Source organism: Pyrus communis, chromosome 16 (assembly GCF_963583255.1).
Source record: "Pyrus communis chromosome 16, drPyrComm1.1, whole genome shotgun sequence".
Classification (NCBI taxonomy): Eukaryota; Viridiplantae; Streptophyta; class Magnoliopsida; order Rosales; family Rosaceae; genus Pyrus; species Pyrus communis.
Genome location: NC_084818.1, coordinates 20427309 through 20454248, shown reverse-complemented (window position 1 = coordinate 20454248; position 26940 = coordinate 20427309). Strand labels below are relative to the sequence as shown.

At 40.2% G+C, this 26940-nt stretch overlaps 1 pseudogene; it reads right to left on the bottom strand.

Annotated features, from left to right (window-relative positions):
- Positions 1-2197: 2197 nt before the first annotated feature.
- On the bottom strand, positions 2198-26437 carry LOC137719938 (uncharacterized; annotated as a pseudogene).
- Between the last annotated feature and the right edge of the window lie 503 nt (positions 26438-26940).

Sequence of the window (26940 nt, the reverse complement as noted above, 5' to 3'; positions counted from 1 at the left end):
CGTTGATTTTCCTTTGTGCTACTTCTTGAACTGGGCAGCAGGATGGTTCTTTTGGTCTCCCCCGAAGGTCTGAGCTTATCCCTTTTATCTGTTTCTTTGTTCAATCTGTGCAGGAGTGGTCTCTTCTCTGGAAGTGTATCAACCGTTGAAGATGACTACTCGAGAGCAACGCTAGGTAAGCAATCAGGAATAGATTCCAGGCAGTTGGCTCCAGATCGGAAGACTGACTCCAAGTGCCGGCTGATTGCTTCTTTCACTTTGCCATACGAGTAAGAACAAGGACAAAGAAAAGGACAGGGAAAGAGCATGATATGAGATACTTTTGCTTTAGACCTTGATGATATGAGATACCTTTGCTTTTGAAGAAACGGCGAATGAAGCAGCACATGTATTTGTTGTGGTTGTCTCCACATGCTTCGATCGACCGTTTCCTTCTGCCTTATTTATACTCCAGGTTTCTGGTATCTTCTTTGGGGGAGAAAAAATTGAGTATTTCAAAAGGCGTTGCTGGGAGAGCGCCCTCAGAGGTGCGGAAGAGTTGGGCATTTTCTTCAGGTTTGCCTTGCCATAAAAGACGAAGGTCGACATATATAGGGATAATATCAAGTGGTGGTACTATTCTTTTACCCTTGTCGACAAATGTCTCTTCGATATCAGAACGACGCCTCTTCGATTTCTGAGCAGGCGCCCTTTCGATTTCTGAACGACGCCCCTTTGCTTTCTGAACGACACGTAGTTGTGCGGATGCGGCTCCTTTTGACAAAGCTGCACGCGTTTTCTGAAAAGCAGAGAAAACGTCGCCGAACTTTGCGCTTGTCGGCAAAAGATGTGTAGTTGCGATGATGGCCTCCACGTGTTGTCTGAAAAGAAGAAATCTTTTGACAAAGTTGAACGCGCCTTCTGAAAAGCCGAGCGTCGCCTAAATTACGCCGGAAATTCTGGCTTCTTGAATCGGTGGACGCGTCGCCTTGGCTTTTTATAGAGCTATCGATCACCACAACAAACACACTCTGAAGAATTCCCATTCTTGAAAATCGACTCCGGCCCTTTGAAATTTAACTCCATCCCTTCTCTTTGAACACTTTTGAAAAATGGCAAACTCATCGAACCTTAGCTTGGAATTGAGCCTTAGCAGTGATACAGGCGCATCGCGTCAAGGTAACGTATGGCGCCCTTCTTTCTTATCTTCTAACGGTCTTCTCACAGGTGAAGACTCCGTGCAGGACGCCACAACAGCTACAATAGTAGCTAGGAACCTCCTCACTCCAAAAGATAGTAGGCTGCTGTCAGGACGGTCCGATGAGTTGGCCGTTCAAGAGTCCCTCGCACTTAGTGTTCAGTGTGCGAGCTCTGTGTCCAATATGGGCCAACGCCTGCTTGCCCGCTCCCGTCAGGTGGAATCATTGATGGCAGAGGTGGAAAGTCTCAAGCAAGAGATCAAGCAGCTGAAGTATGAGAATAGAAGTTTGCATGTGCTTGCAAACAACTATTCAACGGGCATGAAGAGGAAGCTTGATGAGCTGCAAGAATCCAATGGTCGAATGCAAAGTGACCGTCAAAGTGACCGTCAAAGGCTTTCGGCTTACTTCCAGAGGCACATTTTTCCTGGCTCGTCCAGCGTTTGGCCAAGTATTGGGGCCTGGAATGCTCTAGCTCCGATGCCTCCCGCTCCGATGCCTTCCGCTCCGATGCCTTCCGCTCCGATGCCTCCCGCTCCGATGCCTTCCGCTCCGATGCCTTCCGCTCCGATGCCTTCCGCTCCGAGAGTTTTGCCCAGTAGTGGGGCTTCAAGTAAACGCCCTTTGTGAAGGCTCCATCTTTCTTTGTTTAGCAGTGCCTATCAATAAACAAAACATTTTCGTAATGTTACAATCATAGACTCACACAATTAATAAACAAACAAACAATAACAACTAAACAACCTAACAAGGCAGAAACGAAATATCAACAAAGAGAAGAGTTTTTAGGAATCTGGAATTGGAGTGCTTTCTAAGTCTTCCTTTGTTGAATGCATGGGTTGCCTCCCAAGTAGCGCTTTCTTTTACGTCTTGCAGCCGGACGGTACCTCCGTTTAAGCTTGACTAGGTTCCACGGCATGGAGGGGTACCTCCTCCACGACATGCTCCTCAAACGTCTCGTAATAGGGCTTCAATCGATGCCCATTCACTTTGAATTCTTGCTGCGTCCTAGAACTTTTGATTTGTACTGCACCATAAGGTAAAACGTTAGTAACAACAAACGGCCCAATCCATTTAGAACGCAACTTACCAGGAAACAAACGTAGGCGAGAGTTGAAAAGTAACACTTTCTGCCCAACTGTGAAGGTCTTGGTTCGAATCATTTTATCATGGAATGCTTTGGTCTTGGCTTTGTACATCCGGGCATTCTCATAGGCTTCATTCCGAATCTCCTCAAGTTCATTCAATTGGAGCTTCCTATGAACTCCCACTGCATCTATGTCCATGTTGAAAGTCTTCACGGCCCAATGTGCCTTGTGCTCTAACTCTACGGGCAAATGACATGGCTTACCATAGACGAGCCGAAAAGGTGACATCCCAATGGGTGTTTTGTATGCCGTACGATATGCCCACAGTGCATCATCTAAACGTAAGCTCCAATCCCTCCTTGTTGGTCCAACGGTCTTCTCCAAAATTTGTTTGATTTCTCGGTTAGACACCTCAGCTTGGCCATTTGTTTGAGGATGGTAAGGTGTGGAGACCTTATGGTTGACATGGTACTTTCTTAGCAACGCCTCAATGGTCCGATTGCAAAAGTGAGACCCTCCATCACTTATGATTACTCTCGGCATTCCAAACCTAGCAAAAATGTTAGTTTTCACGAAATCTGCAACCACCTTAGAATCGTTAGTACGGGTGGCTTTTGCTTCCACCCATTTAGAAACATAATCAACGGCTAGCAAGATATAAGTGAAACCATAAGATGGAGGGAAAGGGCCCATGAAATCAATGCCCTAAACATAAAAAATTTCAACATTAAAGACAGGGGTTTGCGGCATTTGGTCCTTGGTACCTATGTTACCCATTCGTTGGCAACGATCACAAGACATACAAAAGGTTCTAGCATCCCTAAATATAGTCGGCCAATAAAAACCACACTCTAGAACCTTGAGGGCAGTGCGTTGTGTGCCAAAATGACCACCACATGCATATGTGTGACAAAAGCTTAGAATTGAGTGAAATTCAGAATCATGCACACATCTACGTACAATTTGATCTGAGCAATACTTCCACAAATAAGGGTCATCCCAAACATAGAAACGTGCATCATTTTTAAGCTTATCACGTTGGTGCTTGTTTAGTTCATTTGGAAATTGTTTAGCCACCAAGTAATTCACTAAATCTGCATACCATGGTTCACTTACCTCAATGGATAGCAGCTGCTCATCGGGGAAAGTTTCAGGGATAGGTACGGCATGTTCATGCTCCTCGTGGATCATTCGGCTTAAATGGTCAGCCACTACATTCTCACTTCCTTTCTTATCCCGGATTTCAATATCAAATTCTTGAAGAAGAAGAATCCAACGGATAAGCCTCGGCTTTGCTTCCTTTTTCGTGAGCAAGTACCTCAAAGCTGCATGATCAGAATAAACGATTACTTTAGTACCAATTAAATATGAACGGAATTTATCTAAAGCAAAAACCACAGCTAGAAGTTCTTTTTCCGTCGTGGAGTAGTTCAATTGGGCATCATTGAGAGTCCGAGAGGCATAATATATGACATGCGGCCGCTTGTCTCTTCTTTGTCCTAGAACAGCTCCTAATGCATAGTCGGATGCATCGCACATGAGCTCGAACGGAAGGCTCCAATCTGGAGGTACAATAATGGGGGCCGAGACTAGCTTCTCCTTGAGTTGGTTAAATGCCGAATTGCACTCTTCATCAAACTTGAATGGCACATCTTTTTGAAGCAATCGGCAAAGAGGGTTGGACATCTTGGAGAAGTCCTTGATAAAACGCCTATAGAACCCTGCATGGCCAAGAAACGAACGTACCTCTCTAACCGAAGTAGGAGAGGGTAAGTGACGTACAAGGTCTATTTTCGATTTATCTACTTCAATTCCTTTTTCTGAAACAATATGTCCTAAAACTATACCTTGTTTCACCATAAAGTGACATTTCTCCCAATTCAAGACAAGGTTAGTTTCAACACATCGTTTCAAAATTAAGGTCAGATTATCCAAGCAATTATCAAATGAACTCCCAAATACACTGAAATCATCCATGAAAACCTCAATGATCTTTTCAACAAAATCGGAAAATATACTTACCATACACCTTTGGAAAGTGGCCGGTGCGTTGCATAAGCCAAATGGCATGCGACGATAAGCAAATGTTCCAAAGGGACATGTGAATGTGGTCTTCTCTTGATCATCCGGGGCTATCACAATTTGGTTATATCCAGAGTATCCATCAAGAAAACAGTAAAAAGCATGACCGGCTAACCTTTCGAGCATCTGGTCGATGAATGGCAAAGGAAAGTGATCTTTCCTAGTCATGGCATTTAGCTTCCGGTAATCGATACATACTCGCCATCCAGTCTGAATGCGTGTAGGCACGAGCTCATTCTCATCATTCTTGATAACAGTTACTCCGGACTTCTTGGGAACGACTTGAACTGGAGAGACCCAACGGCTATCGGAGATAGGGTAGATCACTCCGCAATCCAAAAGCTTGATTATTTCCTTCTTCACCACTTCCATCATCGGAGGGTTGAGACGGCGTTGAGCCTCTCGGGATGGCTTAGTCCCCTCCTCAAGAAGTATACGGTGCATGCATGTGGTAGGGCTTATTCCTTTAATGTCGGCCAAAGTCCACCCTATGGCCGTTTTGTGCTCTCGAAGCACCCTCACAAGCTTCTCCTCCTCCATTGCCGTGAGACTTGATGAAATGATGACGGGCAATGTTTCGCCTTCTCCCAAAAACACATACTTCAAATGGTCCGGCAACGGCTTAAGTTCAAGCGATGGTGCCTGAACAACAGAAGGTAGCATCTTAGTGGAAACTGAATTTGAAAGTGAGAGTGGAACCTTACCATATTGTTGTGGCAATGACTCAAGGGCTGCCACAACCTCAATTATTTCTTCACTAGAACCCATTGCAAAGAATTCCTCCTCTTTGCCGTGGCCTTGCATTGGCCAAAATCCTTCATTTTTGCGCTCTATGGCCTTAGTGATGGTTGTTTCCAGGGCGTCCTCGTTCAATTCTTCAAGGTATACCTGCGCCAAAGAATCGATAACATCAATGGAAAAACAAGAATGGTCATCAACGGGATATCTCATAGTTTCAGAAATATTAAAATCAATCACTTCCCCATCGAATTCCATTGTTAAAGTGCCTTTAAACACGTCTATCTTAGTTCGGGCCGTCTTCATGAATGGCCTCCCAAGAAGAATCGGCAAGGATGGAGCATGGGTGGTTTCCTCCATTTCAAGGACATAGAAATCCGCCGGGAAGATCAAATCATTCACCTGCACTAAGACATCTTCCAATACGCCCTTTGGATAGGCATTAGATCTATCGGCCAACTGAATAATCACACCATCATTTTTCAATTCACCAAGGTTCATTGAAGCATAAATAGAGTATGGCATGACGTTAATTGAAGCTCCTAAGTCTAACATAGCATGTTCGAACTTAGTTTGACCAATAATACAAGGGATTGTAAAGCTACCTGGATCTTTGTACTTTGGTGGTAACTTTCTTTGTAAAACAGCGGAAACGTTCTCACTTACCCTTACTACCTCTTTATGTGACGCCCTCTTCCTTGTAGTGCATAATTCCTTCAAGAACTTAGCGTATTTGGGCACTTGCTTTATGGCATCTAGGAGCGGGATATTGACTTGAACTTTCCGAAAGGTCTCTAGAATGTCCTTCTCGGCTTCTTCCTTCTTTGATTGTGCAAATCTGCGAGGGAAAGGAACATTGGGCAGATTAGTGTTCGAAATCACAACATTTGGGACAACATTACCTGAGATGGACGGATGGGAAGGTTTAGATGGTTGCGGCTTGGGTGGTGCTACACTCGCCGTGGGGTCGGATTGCTCATCTTCCTTGTTTTGGGCAGATTCATGTGCTTTGCTTCCCGCTTCTTTTCCACTTTTTAGGGTGATAGCTTTTGCAGATTCGAAGCCACCCTTTGGATTGACCACCGTAGTGCTTGGTAACTTACCATTCTCACGAAATTGTCCCAAAAATTCGGCCATTTGTCCCATTTGTTTCTTTAGTTCATTCACCTCCTTTGCTTGGGTCTGCATTCCCTGCGCCATTGTGGTTAATAATTGATATGTTTTATCATCATTCATAGACGTACCTGAGTTGGTTTGGGATGATTGTGCTTGAGGAGGTGGTTGTGGTGCCATTGGCCTTGGAAAGAAACCCGGAGGTTGTCGGAATCCACTTTGTTGGGCAGGTTGTTGTGCATCTCTCCATCTGAAATTTGGGTGATCTCTCCAACCTGGATTATATGTGTTAGAATATGGATCGTTCCTTGGTTGGTTTTGATTCCCATAGCCCATGGCATTGGCAGATTCCCACCCTCCGTTCTCAATTAATTGAGGGCATGTCTCGGATGGATGCCCTTGAATGGAGCATACACCACAGATTGTAGCTCCTTGCGCTTTGGGGCCCTCCACAAACTGCGACAACATAGATGTAAGGTTAGCCATTTGGGATTGTAATTCGGAAATAGAACTTACCTCATTTACATGATGTGGCCGTGGGGCGTCTCTCTGCCCAACACCTTCATATTGTTGTGCATTTAGAGCACAGTTTGCAATTAGGGTCTTGGCTGCCATAGGTGTTTTGTCCACCAATGCACCTCCTGCCGAAGCATCGAGCATTTGCCTTTCAATGGGAAGAAGGCCCTCATAGAAGTATTGAAGGAGAAGCTCCTCCTTCATTTGATGTTGAGGACATGATGCAACAAGAGCTTTAAAACGCTCGTAGTATGCCGGAAAAGATTCTCCTTGACTTTGTTGGATTCCGCTAATTTTCTTCCTTAAGAGAATGACTTTTGAAGTAGGGAAGAACTTCTCTAAGAACGCTCTCTTCATGCTCTCCCAAGAAGTAACGGTCCCGGGTGCTAATTCATAAAGCCAATCCTTAGCCTTTTCCACAAGAGAGAATGGAAAAGCCTTTATCATCAGAATGTTCCCATCAACATTTATGGGTGTCATGCTCGAACAAACAACCTCGAACTCCTTGAGATGCTTGTTGGGATCTTCCATGGAAAGCCCATGGTATTTCGGAATGTGGTGCAACAAGCTTGACTTCAACTCGAATTCATCAGCCTTGCCTTGGGCAGCCTCGGGGTATTGAATGTAAAGAGGGGCTGCATTGGCCAAACCCGAGGCAGAAAGCTCTTTGATGGTTCGATTGTCCATGGCCATGGTTGGTACTTCTTCTTTAACCCAATCCGGGGCTTCCTCTTCTACTTCAGGTTCGGGACTAGGAGGATTAGACTCTTGCAATTTCTTGTTCCTTCTCAAAGTTCTCTCGAAATCACCGTCAAAGTCGGAGATATGCTCATGAACAGGTTGTGAGCTACGGGTCATAAACTAGTACCTACACACAAAAGTAAACAAGATAAATAACCAACTTAATAGACACGGCACAAAAACAAAACACATACACACGGTGCAAAAAAAAAAAATAATAAATAAATAAAATAAAATAAAATTAAAACAAAACAGAAACTAAACAATTTAAACAAGACTCAAGATAAGGGATTAGCAAATTTGCCAATCCCCGGCAACGGCGCCAAAATTTGATGCGAGCATTATACGCATACAAATTAAACCCTATTTGTGACAATTGTAGTAATGATGTAAGTAGGGATCGTTCTAACCGGGGATTAACTAGGGATGCTAAATACTTGACTCAAATAAATAAAACTAACTTTTAAAACATTTAACTTACTTAACAAGAATTCAAAACAAGTACACAAGACTCCAAATACTTAAAACACGAAAATAAAACAAATACGAATGATTAAGACTCAACGAAATATGGGGGAAATGTGTTTGGGCAAGATTAAATTAAATGGAAAGATTATAATTAAGGGCAAAACGTAAATACAAAGGTGATAAAAATATGGATGATGGAATAGCCAAGGGGTTCTTCTCCACACATGTTACACTTGCATACAATATTGATTCTCAGTTGGTCTTTCGATAAGTTGTGAAACTCAATGCTCCAAGTTAATTAGGTCCGCTTAAATTAACTTTCAGATTTCCCTAAATTCATTGGATTGAATGGAATACGCATTACAACCAAATTATTCTTAATCAAAGTCCCTAACTATGGAATACGCATGATAGAGACATTCAACAAAGATCATTAAGTTCAATGAAAATTATAAGTGTTGACGAGGCATTCGTTACTATGGAATACGCATGAAACTTATGCCAAGAATTCGTTTAACGCGGTTGTTTATAAGCAACCTCCACTACTTGTGAATATAAGTTCATAACAATTAGGTGAAACTCACTTATATTCTAGCGTCATATTCATGCATGAAAATTAAGCTTGCAATCTCAATGAACATACATAAATACGTTATCAATCAAACAGTTAAACGAATTGAATCCACAACTTATGAAATTCCAACCAAAAGTAATCAATTCATATTGCAAACATAAACATGTATTTTGAATCACCCCCTAGCTAAAGGGGGGTTTAGTTCCTCATAACTTTGAAATCAAAGAAACACCTAAACATTCCAACAACTCAAACTTGAATTGTATGAACGTTTAAGCACTCTTCTCTTCCATTACAAAACAAAGAAAATTGAATTTAAACATTGAAATCAAAGAAACACCTAAACATTCCAACAACTCAAATTTGAATTGTATGAATGTTTAGGCACTCTTCTCTTCTTCGTTGTTGTAGCACAAGGTCTAAGGTGAGTTTTTGGGGGATGAGGAGTGGTTGGAATGAAGAGAAAATATGCAGAAAATGAAGGGATATGCACGGCAAGAATGGAGGTGTTTGTGGTGTGTTGTGTATGAAAATGAGATGTGAATTGAATGGCCCATGAATGAATGAATGCAAGGGTATTTATAGGAGTAGTGGAGGGAACATATGGCTATGTCATTTGTAGGTGAAGTAGGTGGATGTTGTAGGTGAAGTAGGTGGATGTTGTAGGTGAGTAGGTGGATGTTGTAGGTGAAGTAGGTGGATGTTGTAGGTGAGTAGGTGGATGTTGTAGGTGAGTAGGTGGATGTTGTAGGTGAAGTAGGTGGATGTTGTAGGTGATTATGAGTGATAAGTGATAAGTGTATGATATGTTAAGTGATAAGTGAATGATTATGATAAGTGATAAATGAATGTATGATATGATAAGTGGTGAATGATATGTGGTGAATGATAAGTGGTAGTGTTTAAGTATTTAAAATAGGGAACAAAGCCCTTCCTTGCATGGCAAGGAAGGGAGACACAAGGAAACACACGACAATGTCCTAAGGTTGCTAGGAATGTTGTTTTTGTGTTCTAAAATGCGTAGGAGTTTTCAATGATGCTCAAACATGAGGTCTTTTTAGGATTTAACTTTCCTACTTCAAGTCTTCAATTTCGTCCAAACTTTGGCTCCATGGATAAGCTATCCAATCCATGCCCAAAAATGCTCCAAATAGCCTCAAAATGCACTTTCTTGCTCCCTAAGCCCTTAGAACCTGAAAACACACAAAAGAAGCATAAAGAACTAAAATAACTAAAGAAACATAACGTAAATGTACGAGAACAAGCCATTTAAGTCGCATGAATATGCTCCTATCAACTCCTTTTCACATTAAATCACCTAAGCCCTATTTTCGTGCATTATATTTATGCCACATGTAACCCTTTTAGAAGTTCTAGAATCTGCCACAAGGACCATTCCTTGTCCTCCTTGGAATCTGATTGAAGGTGTCCTTGTTCTTGGTGATTTGGAGTCCTAATTCCTCTCCTTTTCAGCCCAATTTCGTGCCTCCCCTTCACCCTATAAATACATGATGCCACAACACTCAAAAACCACCACCCTCTACCACAAATTCACACCACACCATCCACCACACCTCAAGAGCCTAAATTCACACAAATCCCCATTGTTGGCAGCAAGGAAGGAAGGAGGAGCCACCTGGAGTGTTTCTAGGTGTATTATATCTTTTTTTTTAATGTTTAAGTTTAATTATCTTTGTTTCGCGAACATGTGGAACTAACTTCTTTTTAGTTACAGGTGAATTCGAAGCCATTATTATATCTTTTATATGAATTGATTATGTCTAGTTATTATTTCTTAAGGCATGAATGTGATTTGCTTATCTAAGTTATTAAAACTTGTTTATGTATGTGGGTTGGGGGTCGACACTTAATTTGCATGCATGAATTTGATGCTAGACTATAAGGCGGTTTCACGTAAGAGTTATTCACTTATATTCACAAGTAGTGGAGGTTGCTAGTCACAATCGTGTTAAGTAAATCCTTGGTATGAGTCTCATGCATTTCATAGTGATGAATGCCTTGTCAATGCTTATGATTTTCATAGAACTTAATGACTTTTGACATGTATCTCTATCATCTGTTTCATATTGGGAACTTGAGAAAGATAATTTGGTTTAGATGCATATTCCATCTAATTCAAAGAAATAAGGAAAATCTGATGGTTAGTTGTGTGATGCAACTAACTTGGGGCGTTGTCATTCATAGTCTAAAGGAAAAATAACTGGAAATTGGTTCATATGCATATGTGTCATGTGTGGAGAAGGACCCTTTAGCTAGCTTATCACCTATAGTTTTCCCTAATTTCGTCCAAGTTGTTTAGAGTCTTTATAATCTGTTTGTTTTTACCTTAATTTCGTCCAAAATCCAATCCCCCTTTACTTGGTTGTGTCTTTTAGTTAGAATTTGTCCAAACTTGTGTTTTTAAGTTTTTGAGTCAAGTTAAAAGTAATTTTCGTCCAAATCATCCTTTAGAGTATGTTTTGAGTCAATTTAACTTAGTTTGTGTGTTTTGAGTATTTTTAGTTTGTTTTGAGTCATATAAGTCTAGTTAAATGTTTTTCAGTTTTGTTTTGTGTTTTTAAATCAGTTTAGAGTAGATTAGCATCCCTTCTAATCCCCGGCCTAAAACAATCCCTACTTTCATATACTACAATCATAGGGTTTTAATTTGAGTGTTAGAAAATTTCACATCATGAATACACCTAGAAACGTTCCAACAATCCAACAATCTTGAATGGGAAGCACGGCTCCAAGGGGTCTTCTCTCCTTCTTCTTTGCTACGGCACAAGGGTGAAAAGGTGTGAAATTGGGTATGGTAAATAGATGGTATGGTAACTGTGTGATTTGGAGAGAATGGATGATGGCTGAATAGGTGAATGATTGTATGGATATGTGTATGGGTGCGGCAAAGTGCATATATTGTAGGGAAAGGATCATGACTTTAATTAAATGTTTTGGGAAAGAATTGGACCCCAAATCCACAAGGAAAAGGAGAATTAAAGTCAGAATCCTAAGGGAAAAGGGAAGGGATTTGCGGCAAGGAAAATAGGAAAGGGAATGTGTTCCTTTGCACGGCAAGGAAAGGAGAAAGGACAAGGGGGTGCGGCATCCCTCTTTGGCTGGAATTAAGGCTTCTAAAACTTATATTTAAGTGTCCCAAATTGATTAGGAATCCCTTTGATAACTGGAACATAACTAGGAGATGATTAGGATTGACTAAGTCAAAGTAAGGAAGTTTGACTCATGTTTCCTTCTTTGTGGTTGATTCCTTTTCTTCCGAGTCTTGAATTAATTTCTTCCATCTCTTTATTAGATTCCTAGCCTCCTTTGGTCTTCAATTTCGTCCATACACCTGTCTCCAATCATGTGCTAACCATTCCAAGCCCAAAATTGCTCCAAAATACTCCAAATTGCACTTTCTTGCCACTTTAACCAATTGGACCTACAAACACACGAAAATAGCTCAAAATACTAAAATAACTAAGAACTAACAACATAAATGTAAGAAAACAAGCTAACTAAGTCGCATAAATATGGTCCTATCAAAATCCCCCACACTTAGCTTTTGCTAGTCCTCGAGCAAAACAAAACAAACAAAACACAATCTAGACCTTCCAACAATTGTCTTAGGGATTTCCAATGCACATGACATATTAAAAATCACTACTCACATAGATTTTAGCCATCTCTACTCTTGAGTAAACACTTAAGAAAGGTAAGGGTTGCAATGGGGCTAGGGTATTGGCTAACAAAGAAAGGTAAGGATAAACAAAGGTTCTTAAAGCAATAGTAAGCAAAGTAATGAAATAAACACTTAGAATTCACTTTTGATGGCAGAAACTAACTTTTAAAAACCCAAGGGGGATTCACACAAAACTTAGGGTCAAATTCAAACTTTTAGACCCTTTCTTCAACAACCAATACTTGTGAGCTTATTCTCACTTATTTCTGAACTCTTTTTCTTCTCTTTTTTTTTTTTCTTCTTTCTTTCTTTTGCCATGCCCTTTTACCTTCCCTCACACTTGTTTTCTGCAATATGTTGATCAAAAGGAATTCCTTTTAAGTCATGCTTCACTATTCTTTAAGGACAAGAGTATGGATAGTCCTAATCTAGGCTAGGTGAGAATAATGTGGTTAACAAAGAAAATAGGCTAAATAAGGCTCAAAAGGGTTAAACCTACAATACATATGCAAAGGGATAAAGCTTTTTGGCTTTGGTTTAACTAAACAACTTCATCTTATGGTATGTTAGGCAATCAATATCATGCTTTGAATGGAACGGGCATGACTTCTAGTATTTGGAACTATAATGATGAAACGCATTCTAAGTAGCAACCAAGCAAAGAAACAATGAGATCATGCAACGACTTTAGACAACAAGAAATCACAGATTAATACTCTCCAAACAAAGTTTAGGCTCAAGTCTCTCCGGGTTGTGATAGGAGCATATTTATGCTACTTAGTTATGTTGTTTTCTTGCATTTAGTTAGTTAATTACTACTTATTATAGTTTTTTAAGCTATTTTCGTATGTTTTTAGGTCCTAATGGCAAAAGGAGTAAGAAAGTGCATTTTGGAGCCATTTGGAGCAATTTTGGGCATGGATTGGATAGCTTAACTATGGAGCACCGTGGATGGATGAAATTGAACTCAAGAGAGGCTAGGAAAGGCTACAAATTTGGAGAAAGAAGTTCAAATACAAAGAACATAAGGAAAGAGTAAGAAATAAGGAACATTATCCCACGTTATCTTATCCTATCCTAACCAACCTTATCCTATCCTATCTTATATTATCCAAATCAGTTTGTGACTTAATTCTAGTTATTTAGAAGGGATTAGATATACATTTAAACACATAAACTCATATTCTAGAAGCATAATCCCTTATGCGCTGCATATATGCCATTCCTAGAAAGTTTAGGAGTTGTAATTCATATCCTACACCTATGCCATGTGTTCTTGTCCCTTTAGGTCCATAAATCTGCCTAAATACTCTTTCTAGAACACCTTATCTGATCCTAATTAGGTGCCGCACCCCTTATACCTTCTAGAAGTCCAATTTCTGCCACAAAACACATTGTTTCTAGAATCCCTACAAAAGTGGCGCCTCTCCCTCTTCTAGAAGCCCTAGAATCTGCAATCCTTTTCCCTTTCTTCCTTGGTCTTTGCTGTGTAATCCTAATCCTTTTCCCCTAGGATTGTGCAAACCTTTTCCCACCTAATTTCTACCACACCCTAATCTGATTTCCCTAGGGTTTAAGCCTATAAATACAAGCCTTTGCCGCACCATTCAAACCATCCATTCACTCATTCATTCATTCATACATTCAGCCATAAAACACCACAATTCACCCTACGCCACCCTAGTGCCGCAAGCAAGGAAGGAAGGAGAAGAAGACTTGTGCAATCTGCCATCCAAGGGAGTGCCGTGCATGCCATTGGAGTGTGGAGTGTCTCTAGGTGTATTCTATCCTTAATTTTAGTTCAATGTTTATGTTTATTTGGTTTTCAATTATGATAAACATGTGGGACTAATTTATTTTTAGTTAGAGGTGAATTCGAAGCCATGATTATATGTTTTATATGAATTGATTATATCCAATTATTGTTTCTTAAGGCATGAATGTGATTTGCTTATCTAAGTTATTAAAACTTGTTTATGTATGTGGGTTGGGGGTCGACACTTAATTTGCATGCATGAATTTGATGCTAGAGTATAAGGGGGTTTCACGTAAGAGTTATTCACTTATATTCACAAGTAGTGGAGGTTGCTAGTGACAATCGTGTTAAGTAAATCCTTGGTATGAGTCTCATGCGTTTCATAGTGATGAATGCCTTGTCAATGCTTATGATTTTCACAAAACTTAATGACTTTTGACATGTATCTTTATTATGCGTTTCGTATAGGGAACTTGAGAAAGATAATTTGGTTTAGACGCGTATTCCATCCAATTCAATAAAATAAGGAAAATCTGATGGGTAGTTGTGCGATGCAATTAACTTGGGGCGTTGTCATTCATAGTCTAAAGGAATAATAACTGGAAATTGGTTTGTATGCATATATCATGTGTGGAGAAGGACCCTCTAACTAGACTTTCACCCTTTTAATTCACCTAAATTCGTTTTTACAAAGTGTTTTCTACAAAGATTTTCTTTTAAGTTTTATTTTCGTCAAAGACAATCTCCCTTTGATTTAGTCTTGTTATTTGAGTCAAAATCTGTTTTCTTATAGTCTTTTGAGTCAAGTTGAGTCTTATTTTCGTCAAAATCACTTGTTGGGTCTAGAATTGAGTCTTTTTGAGTGTTTGTTGTTGTTTTAAGTGTTTTAAGTTAGTTTTGAGTCTATAGAGTCTAAATTAGTGTTTTTAAGTTTTAATTGTGTTGATTAGCATCCCTAGTTAATCTCGGGTCTAGAACGATCCCTACTTACATATCTACTACAATTGTCACAAATAGGGTTTAATTTGTGTGTCAAGTTAATTTTCACATCAGGTTGTAGCGTTAGTTTGAGTTCCTTTCATCAAGCATGTTACAAAAACTAATTTTTTTTCTTTGTGATTACATGTGAATTCGTAAACAACAACTACAACTAAGCATAAACTAAAGAGCAAATCAAACTTCCATCAATGTTTGTAACTTTCCTTAATAGTCATGCAATTAAAAACCAATACCTCATCATTGTGTTGGAAGGTACCCTAAGAGTTTAAACACACAAAAACAACTCTTTTTGGGTTTTTCAAAACTGTTTTTCGAAATTTTTTTCAAATTTCGTATTTTCTATTTAAGATACATTAAAACACTTCAAAAAACACTAAAAACACTTAACAACAGTGAGAAACAACATTAGAATTAATAGGTGATAAAATCCCACGAAAATCATGCAAAAACAGCTTGTTTACCCCCCCCCTCCCCGCCCCCCACCACACTTAAACCATACATTGTCCTCAATGTTTCAAACAAAGACTCACACTCAAACAATCAAATAACACAATTTAACAAACATAACTATCATGGCAAAGTGAAAGCAATAAAGAGTAGGGTGTAGGGACGCAAATTTGGTTGTGGAGTGTTGGATAGTCCTAGGTCTTCTTTATTTGAATGCATGGGTTGCCTCCCAAGAAGCTCTTGCTTTAACGTCTTCTAGCCGGACGATACCTCCTTTTAAGCTCCATTAGAGCCCACAGCATGGAGGGGTATTTCCTCCACAACCTGCCCTTCAAAGTTCTCATAATAAGGCTCTATGAATGGGAAGGGACAATGATCCTCCCTGATTGTGGTGTTGAGCTTCCTAAAATCCATGTAAACACTCCCACCACCTTGAAATCGATTGGAAATCTGCACCAAAGAAGGTAACAACCTATTAGTTGAAATGAGAATTGGGATTGGGATTGGAGACTTACAAACATATTGTGATGGAGGCTCAAAAGTGGCAACACTGTTAACAATTGTACTATGGCTGCTTTCGGCCAGATTAGGTGTTTTTAGGGCAGTCGCTCCAATTCCCTCTTTGATGGTGGTTCTAGATGCATCCTTCTTGATAGGTGTGGATTGTTCCTACGCTACATCTTTATTCACATCAATGACAAAACAAGGATGAACATCATTAGGATTCTTATTAGGTTCAGAAACATTGAATTTAATTATATCACCAAGTAGGAGTGGCAATGGTGGTTTGGGCTGTTTTCTTGAATGGTCTTCCAAGTAGGAGTGGCAATGGTGGAAAATGAGCCGAATCTTCCATTTCAAGCACATAAAAATCAACCGGAAAGATTAAATGATCAACCTACACCAAAACATCTTCCAAAAGTCCTTTTGGATATACATTAGAACCATCGGCTAATTGAATAATAACTCCATCATTTTTAAGCTCGCATAAGTTCATAGATGCATAAATAGAGTAAGGCATGACATTAATGGATGCACCTAAGTCTAACATAACCTTGTATTACCAATTACACAAAGGATTGTGAAACTACCTGGATCTTTGCATTTAGGAGGCAATTTCCTTTGTAACATGGTAGATACATTTTCACTTACATTTACCACTTCCTTGTTCGAAATCCTTTTTCTTGTTGTGCAAAGTTCTTTCAAGAATTTGGCATCCTTTGGAACTTGTTTGATTGCATCAAGGAGAGGGATATTGACTTGCACCTTTCTAAATGTCTCAAGAATGTCCTTGTCACTTTCTTCTTTCTTTGATTGCAAAAATCTGCGAAGGAAAGGCACATTTGGTGGAATAACATTAGAAACAATTGAATTTGGACCTATCTTACCTTTGTTGGGTGGCTTAGGAGTATGGAATGGCTGCGGCAAAGGTTGCTCCACCCTTGCCATGGCTTTGCCTTTGTCCTCCTCCTCTTGTAGCAGCTTTTCATCCTCCTTTTGGCTTGATTTGGGTGGTTGTGGGGTGGTTCCAACTTCCTTGCCACTTCTTAATGTGATAGCATTGGCAGTTTTAAATCCTCCTCTTGGATTCGCAATGGTTGAACTAGGCAGTTTTCCTTGCTCTCTAAATTGGCCCACGAATTCTGCCATTTGCCCCATTTGCTTCTTCAATTCATCCACCTCCTTAGCTTGATTTTGTACTCCCTGCGTCAAAGTGGTTAATAATTGAATAACCTTATCATTATCCAAAGATGTACTTGAATTTGTTTGAACCGGAGGTGGTTGAGGTTGCATTGGTGTGAATGGCCCTTGAAAAATCCTAGGGGGTGGTGGACGAAATTCCCTTTGTTGTTAAGGTTGTTGAGGCTCCCTCCGCTTCATGTTTGGATGATCTCTCCATCCCGGATTGTAAGTGTTTGCGTATAGATCATATTTAGGCTGATTTTGGCCTTAAAAGCCCATGGCATGGGCTGATTTTGTTTTGTCAACCAAAGCTCATCCCGCTGATGCATCTAACATTTGTCTCTCAATTGGAAGAAGCCCTTCATAGAAATATTGAATTAGAAGCTCTTCTTTCATTTGATGTTGAGGACATGATGCAACAAGAGTCTTGAAACGCTCATAATATGCCGGAAAGGACTCCCCTTGATTTTGTTGAATTCCACTAATCTTCTTCCTCAAGAGAATGACTCTCGAAGTGGGGAAATTTTTTTCTAAGAATGCTCTCTTCATGCTTTCCCAAGATGTGACAGTTCCAGGCGCTAATTCATACAACTAATCCTTAGCTTTTTCCAAAAGAGAGAATAGAAAAGCTTTCATCTTCAAAATGTTGGCATCCACGTTGATTGGGGTCATGCTTGAACAAACCACTTCAAATTCGTTCAAGTGCTTGTTTGGATCCTCCATGGACAGCCTATGGTACTTTGGAATGTGATGCAGCACGTTAGACTTCAATTCGAACTCATCGGTCTTATCTTGAGCTACCCTAGGATATTGAATGCATAGGTATACGACATTGTCTAATCCCAAGGTTGAAAGTTCCTTGATTGTTCGATTTTCCGCTGCCATGACTTATGCTTCTTCTTCCTCTCTTACCGTGGCCTCTTCTTCCTCCTTAAACTCAGTGACACACCCCGACCCAGAAAGTCCACTTGGACCCTGAATCGAGCTATGCTGGCCGACACCTGGAAGGTGACGAAGCCATAAAATGTGATAGTGTATAAAAAGTGAATAAATTTGAATCTAAAAGTGTCTAAGTACCAGAGTGTGCTACGAGTGGGAGCGAACCCATTTCACACGCGATGTCAGAGCATAAGTAAGGTACAGTAGTGTGGGTAAGAATCATACCCTTAAAAATATCCGTCAATACTAAGATTCGCCACAGATTCTTGCCGATACAAACTCAGCAGCTAAAACCTGGAGGGCACCAAACAGAAGGTGTGAGTAAGCAATAAAACCAAACTTCCCAAAGTTATTACCTTTCCAAAAGTAATGCCCCTAAATGTAAAACCCATATCGTTTTCCATAAGACAGTACAACATATATACATATATCCAAACCATACTCAGAAATGACCAAAACCACGGTTTGCCATCAACTCCACCATACATTAATAAGTAGGCCAAATGAACTAAATCAATACAAAGTGATATATCAGTCAGAGTCATCTAAAATGACATGTACAACTTATCCATATCTCATCAATCATGGTTAGCATATAAGTCGGAGTCACCTATAGTGACCTGTACGACTTATTCATATCTCATCAATCCTGGCTAGCATATAAGTCGGAGTCACCTATAGTGACCTGTACGACTTATTCATATCTCATCAATCATGGCTAGCATATAAGTCGGAGTCACCTATAGTGACCTGTACGACTTATCCATATCTCATCAATCATGGCTAGCATATAAGTTGGAGTCACCTATAGTGACCTGTACGACTTATCCATATCTCATCAATCCTGGCTAGCCAATAGCTCAATAAGTATACCTGCACACGAGTCGGAACCACCTAAAGTGGTCTGTACGACAGGACTGGATGTAAATAAATACGCTCAAGTGCTACGATCACGTGAAGACTGGGCGAATAATCGCGGGTCACCTACGAGTCCGAACCACCTAAAGTGGTCTGTACGACAGGACTGTGCACCTACCTTGAATCCAAGGTGAGCGTAAGGTGCGGGAGGTGAACATCACGTGAAAGACTGTGCCCTGGCCACGGGCGGGAGCACTAACACCAGGCTGCAGGTTTATGAGCTCTCAATGCATCTCAATATAACATGTGGAACTCATGGCAACCAGTACGACAATATCGAAGTTGCCTCACACATAACTGTAGTCATGCTATAACTCAATCGATTCAACTAATACCATAAACTCACCTGAACTTACCTGGGTGTCATGAGTTCACCTTTTCACTTGAAAGCATTCCCAATAATTATATGCAAGTAATATACATATGGATATACCATGATGCAATCTAATACTCAACCATGTCATAGCATTTTCAATTATAAACAATACAGTGAGAAGTGTACAATCAATAACGCCCTACTCCCAAACTACTTATTTTCAGGGATAATTATCCATGACAACCCAATTAACACTAATTTAACAAACTAATTCATAAAACTAAAACTTGCCTTTACCAATTTCCTTCACATTACTCAATTTCCCAAGCAAGGCTTTTGTCTCAAATATTTTATGGCTGCATCTAACGTCTCGTTAGACTGCCTACGTACCCTGGACAGGGATCAAGCCATTCGTAGTTCATATAGGTACTTCAAGCATTCACAATAATTATACGAAGGTAATATACCTAATCAATTTAAAAGTGTTGATAGAACTCTCAACAATATGTACGATAAAAAGGAAAAGATCCACTCACCTGGAGTCCACGCTATGATTCTCTAGCACACACATCGAGGCGTCCTGAATGATTGGTCCCTGTGACCAATTATCAAATCACATCTCAGAACTCTTATCCGAAGAATAGGTAATTTACATAAAACACAACCTCAATGACATTCTAAAATAGTTTGAGACCCATTGACCACAAGTCAACCGTCGATCAAAGATCGATGGTAGGGTTTACAACCCTGTATAACTTGACCTGGAAGATCCGCATATCAGTTTTCCAATCCGCAACTCCCAACGATCCACAATATGTTTCTAGAATAACATATTAAAATTTCATTACGATCCAACGGTCAGATCTCCGCCAATTGCCTAAAACAAGTGGCCGTGAACATTTATTTTACTAACTTACAAATCTAATTCAGGAAGATCAGTAAGTCGGATTCCCGATCCATAAAATCCTATGATCTTTAAATATTACGTATTATAATGTATCCAATTTTGGTGACGATCCAACGGTCGGATCATCGATTCACATTTTTCTCAAGTAACGTATCGTAACGAATTTAGGTTCCAACTATCAACCTACGTCATTCAAATGACAAAACTGAATTCAAGACATTTGACATAGCCTAAAAATAGCATTGGCGGCCCACTGGCCACGCGCCGCCGCGGGTGGCGGTCGGCCGCCCCGACTCGCCGGAAAATCCAACTATTTCCAAAAATTCTCAAACTTTACAGAAATGAAGATCTCAGTGAGTGGAGCAACTTTCATACTTTCCACGAAGTCCAAAAGTAGACAGAAGATGGTCAATTTTGCCCACAAATCCAGCGGGTGCCTAAAACTTCCCAACGTCGATTCGTCGTCTACGGTGGTCCAACGGGGTCAAGGTTGGTTGGGTTTTGCTCCTGGGATGATGGGATACAAAGCCCAAGCGGTGGCATCGGCCATCGCTTTGCCGATTTTCCGGAAAATCGAAAAGGGTGGCCGGAGCACCATTGATTTTCGTCAAATTTGGTGGCCTCAAACCGCCCCATACCATGGTTAATCAAGGTGGTTCTTGGGTGGGTTTTGTAGAGGGTAATGAGAGCTTCAAGATGGTGGTGGTGGCATCGAAAAACTCCACCGGAGTTGGCCGGAATCGGCCTTGGAAAATGGACCCGCAGTGGGTGCGGGTGGACGGGAACCACTTCCTTTTCTTCTTTTTATTTTTTTATTTTATTTTTTATTTTCTATTTTTTCCTCCCTCCATTTCTGATTGGGCTTTCCCCACAAAGTGGAGATTTAATTTAAATAAACACTAAACCTTGAATAACCAATTTCGAACGTCCGTAGCTATACCGTTATAATCCGGACTCGCAAACGGCTTTCGCCTATACGTTCGTACCAATGAGTACTATGAGGATATGCTAAAAGAATAAGTCCCACATCTCTTAAGTCGATGATCAACGGAAGTCAAAGTCCTTGCCTCTAGGGCAATTTCGTAAATTCACGCTTTTAAAATAAAATAAAAACGTAAAATTTGGAACGGGTTGTCACACTCAGATTTTGAGCTAGAACTAGGTGGATTAAGTTCTGGCTCCTTCCTCTTCCTACTCAAAGTTTGCTAAAAATCGTCGTCAAAGTCCAAGATATTTGCATGAACAGGTTGAGAGCTTCGAATCATAAACTAGTACCTAAAAACAAGAAAACAAAACAAGGTCAGCAACTAAAACAAAAACACACGAAAAAGAAACAAAAAGAAACAACGGGGGATTAGCAACTTTGCTAATCCCCAGCAACGACGCCAAAAATTTGATGTGATAAATAATAGCACTCAAATTAGACCCTCTTATTGACAATTGAAGTAAAATGTAAGTAGGGATCATTCTAGGCTGGGGATTAGGAGAGATTGCTAATCTACTTAAAATTGACTCAAAAACATAAAACTAGGCTTGAAAACACTTAACTAGACTCAAAGAACTGAAAACAAACTAAAAAGACTCAAAACAGCTCAAAACAATCAAATAGACTTAAACTAGACACTAGGACTTACTTTGGACGAAAATTGAATTGGTTTTGACTCAAAACACTTAAAAACACACTTTAGGATATATTCTAACTAAATGGACATAACAAAGTTAGGGGGATTAGGTTTTTGATGAATTTAACGTTAAAACAAGTAAATTGCAGAAACTAAATAAAGGAATACGAACTTGGGTGAATTGATGGATTATTAGCTAGCTAGAGGGTCCTTCTCCACACATGACACACTTGCATACAAATTGATTTATAGTTGCTTTTTCAATAAACCATGAACCTCAACACCCCAGATTAACCGTGACATCACTAATTAGCCCTTAGATTTTCATTAAGTCATTAATTGGACTGACAATGCATCGGCAACCAAATTATTCTTCCCAAGTTCCTTACATGAACTGCATAATAGAGACACAAGCAAAGATCATTAAGCTTAGTGAAAATCATAAGCATTGACAAGGCATTCGTAACTATGACATCACGATACTCATGCCAGGAATTTAACTTAACACGATCGTGACCAGCGCCCTTCGCTACTTGTGAATATAAGTTCATAAGGATTATGTGAAACTCCCTTATATTCTAGCATCAAATTCATGCATGCAAACTAAGTGTGCACCCTTAATCAACATACAAGAATAAGTTCTTAATCCAACAGTTAAGCAAATTGCATTCACGTTGTATGAAATCACAACTGGAGTTAATCAATTCATATTGTAAATATAATCATGGTTTCAAAGTCTCCTCTAGCTAAAACGAGTTTAGCCTGTCATGTTCACAGCAAAACAAAGAAAACTTAAATTAAACATTGAAAACAAAGATTGAATACACCTAGAAACATTCCAACAATCCAACAATCTTGAATGGAAGATACGACTCCAAGGGGTCTTCTCTCCTTTTTCTTTGCTGCGGCACAAGGGTGAAAGGGTGTGAAATTGGGTATGGTGCAGTTGTGTGATATGGAGAGAATGGATGATGGCTGAATAGGTGAATGATTGTATGGATATGTGTATGGGTGCAGCAAAGTGTATATACTTTAATTAAATGTTTTGGGAAAGAATTGGACCCCAAATCCACAAGGAAAAGGAGAATTAAAGTCAGAATCCTAAGGGAAAAAGGAAGGGATTTGTGGCAAGGAAAATAGGAAAGGGAACGTGTTCCCTTGCATGGCAAGGAAAGGAGAAAGGACAAGGAGGTGCATCATCCTTCTTTGTCTGGGATTAAGGCTTCTAGAACTTATATTTAAGTGTCCCAAATTGATTAGGAACCCCTTTGATAGCTAGAACATAAGTAGGAAAAGATTAGGATTGACTAAGTCAAAATAAGGAAATTTGACTCATGTTTCCTTCTTTGTGGTTGATTCCTTTTCTTCCAAGTCTTGAATTAATTTCTTCCATCTCTTTAGCAGATTCCTAGCCACCTTTGGTCTTCAATTTCATCCATCCACCTTGCTTCAAGCATGTGCTAACCATTCCAAGCCCAAAACTGCTCCAAAATGCTCCAAATTGCACTTTCTTGCCACTTTAACCAATTAGACCTACAAACACACGAAAATAGCTCAAAATACTAACATAACTAAGAACTAACAACATAAATGTAAAAAAACAAGATAACTAAGTTGCATAAATATGCTCCTGTCACTTAGTACTCCTGGGATGCATCACATAAGCAGAAATATGTGCTTCATCCAATATGTTTCTCTTTAGTTCCTCAACATTTGGCACAAACATTCGATCACCTTGCATCAACATGCCATCAGGATCTCTAATCCTGAGGTCTTTCTTTTTGCCATCTGATACTGCCTATATCAATTCCTGAGATTCTGTATCGTTATTTTGGGCTTCGAGAACACGATCTAACAAAACCGGTTTGACCTGAAAACTGGCAATTAGGGCTCCACGTCACCCCGTTTCCAAAGCTACTCCAGTGGATCTTAGATTAGTCAAAAGAGGAATGCAACTTGCATAAAGAGCATTAAGTCATGTATGAGATTTTCTACTAAGAGCATCAACTACAGTATTGGCAGGACCTCGGTGATACTCAATGGTGTAGTCATAATCACAGAGCAACTCTACCCACCTCCATTACCAAAGATTGAGCTCTAGCTGAGTGAAGATATACTTGAGGCTCTTATGATCAGTGAAGATCTTACAGTTTTCCCCATAAAGATAGTGCCTCTAAATTTTCAAAGCAAAGATGATCGCTGCCAATTCGAGATCATGAGTAGGATAGTTCATCTCGTGGGGTTTTAACTGGCGTGAAGCATACGCAATCACCTTCCCATGCTGCATTAACACACATCCAATACCATTCAAAGATGCATCACTGTAGATCTCGAAGTTCCCACTGTTGTCGAGAAGTGCTAAGACAGGTGCGTGAGTGAGAAGGTATTTCAACTGTTGGAAACTCTGCTCACAATCTTAACTCCACACAAATGGAACTTCTTTTCTAGTCAACCTTGTCAGGGGTAGTGCTATAGCTGAAAAATCTTTCACGAAACATTGATAATAGCTAGCAAGACCATGGAAGCTTCATACTTCAGTAACCGTCTGAGGTTGTTCCTAATTCTCCATAATCGCTACTTTCTGGGGATCCACAAGCACACCCTGAGCTGATATCACGTGCCCTAAGGATGACACCTGATTTAGCCAAAACTAATATTTGCTGAACTTAACGTACAAGTGATTCGCCCTTAGCGTCTTTAGAACCAAACGCAGATGCCTGGCATGATCAGTTTTGTTCTTAGAATACACCAAAATGTCATCTATAAAAACAATGACGAACCTGTCGAGGTATGGATGAAACACCCAATTCATCAGGTTCATAAAAGTTGCTGGTGCATTAGTCAACCTAAATGGTATCACAAGAAACTCGTAATGACCATATTGAGTTCTGAAAGCTGTCTTCGGAACGTCATCGCTTCTGATCTTCAACTGATAGTAACCAGACCTTAGATCAATCTTTGAGAATACATAGGCACCCTTAAGCTGGTCAAAGAGATCATCAATATGAGGTAACAGATAACGATTTTTAATCGTCACCCGATTCAACTGCCTGTAATCGATGCATAACCTCAAAGTTCCGTCTTTCTTCCTCACAAACAGAACTAGAGCTCCCCAAGGGGAAGTACTTGGCTGAATGAAACCCTTATCAACAAGCCCTTACAACTGAGTTTTAAGTTCCCTTAACTCCGCATGAGCCATACGGTAAGGTGTAAAAGAAATAGGATTAGTACCTGGAAGTAGGTCGATGGTAAGCTCCACTTCCCGATCTGGGGGTAAGCCAAGTAACTCATCAGGAAAAACATTGGGAAAGTGTCTGACTACTCCAACGTCTTCCACAAATGTAGTAGTCTCTTCAATCAGCACAACATGAGCTAAGTAACCTTGACAACCCTTATTCAATAGTCGCCTCACCCTCATGGCAGTGATAACTCCGTGTTTTAGATCACTACGTTCACCAATAAACGTGACAATAGGCATGTCCGGTCGATGAAAGGTAACAATCTTCTCATAACAATCTAACTTCACACGATTGTAGTGTAACCAATCCATGCCCAAGATAACGTCAAATTCAACAATATCCAAAGGAACAAGATTAGCCGACATGACTACATCTTCGACAAAGATAGGACATCCTTGATATTCCCAGCTAACATAACCAATTTCACCACTAGGCATCAAGAATTCAAACTCATAGCCGAAAGAAGTAAGGTGTGGTTGAGTCATTTGAGCAAACTTATGGGAAATAACTGAATGTGTAGCACCAGAATCAATTAAAACTTTAGTAAAATGGTCTAGAACATTCAACGTACCCATAATTAAGTTCGGATTAGCCTGAGCATCCTGTAGAGTGATATTGTTGACTCTTCCCTGAACTTACTGCTTGCCTCCACGACCCCTGTTTGCTTGAGTCTGATTACCTCGACCCTGCTGGGGTGGATTTGCCTGCCTGCCTGAACCTCCATTGCTAGACGTTATGTCTAGGTTCTGATACTGTTCTCCAATATACATAGGTGCTCCAACGCCCTGATACAGCATATAATCTCCCTGATACTGTGGATAACCTCCCTGAATTTGCTAATAGCCTTCCTGATAGTAAGGAACTTCAGGTGTATACTGGTATGGCCCTCCCTGGTAAGCGGCTACATCTCCCTAATAGTGGAAAACTCCACCGTAGCCTGTATGCTGACGTTTACCAGGTGCTGGAAACTGTTGTAGGAGGTTGCAGGTGGTAGAGTAGGAGGCTGATTGCTCTGACTCTGGGGACAATTATAGATCATATGCCTCGTCTGTTCGAAGGTGAAGCATTCTCTGTTTCCTCTCTTACACTCGCCAAAGTGACGGGTGTTACACCTGCAATAAATCTGAGCACCTGAACTGTTGGAGTTTCCTTGACTCTGAAAACGAGAACTACCAATAGATCTGCTGCCTTTACGAGGTGTACCAGAGTTAGAATCCCCGCTCTACGATCTAGAACTATTTCTGCCTCTCTTAAAATTCTGAGTCCTTTGCGAACCAAGCAATGATTGCCCTTGCTAAAGTTCCTCTGGGCATTTCTGCCATCACCATCATTCTCGTTATTAGGAGCATTCTCTGAATCTTCAACCCAAAGCAAGACCTTAAAGAATTCCTGATAAGTAGCAAGGGAGTAGTGGTTGCCATAGAACGCCATTTCTTACAAGTTCCCCTCTTAAATAAATGAAGCATCTCCCGAGGATTAGCAGCAGTCTCGGGACAGTAGAGGGATAAATTCGTGAACCTTGGATGATACTCAGTTGCTACTATCTTACCGTGCCACAGATGTAAGAACTCATCCCTTTTTCGGTCCAAATACTTTGGAGAAATAAATCGAGTTCGAAATATACGCTTAAAGACATCTTAATTCCTATCATCCTCAGTAAACAATGGGTGTTTCTCCTGATTCCATCAAGTTCCCTGTTGATGCAGGATTCGAAAAGTCTTCTCAACATGATCGAGATTCGAAAAGTCTTCTCAACATGATCGAGCCAAATCTCAGATTTCTCGAACCCTTCATTAGCAAAGAACTCATCTATCTTCAGGCAGGACATAGGGTCTAAGGTGTTCCTCAAGGGAGGACGAAGTGCAGACTGAATAGCACTAGCGATAGCTTCACCAAACTGCCCAAAGTCCGGAAAATTATTCTCAGCTGAAGTA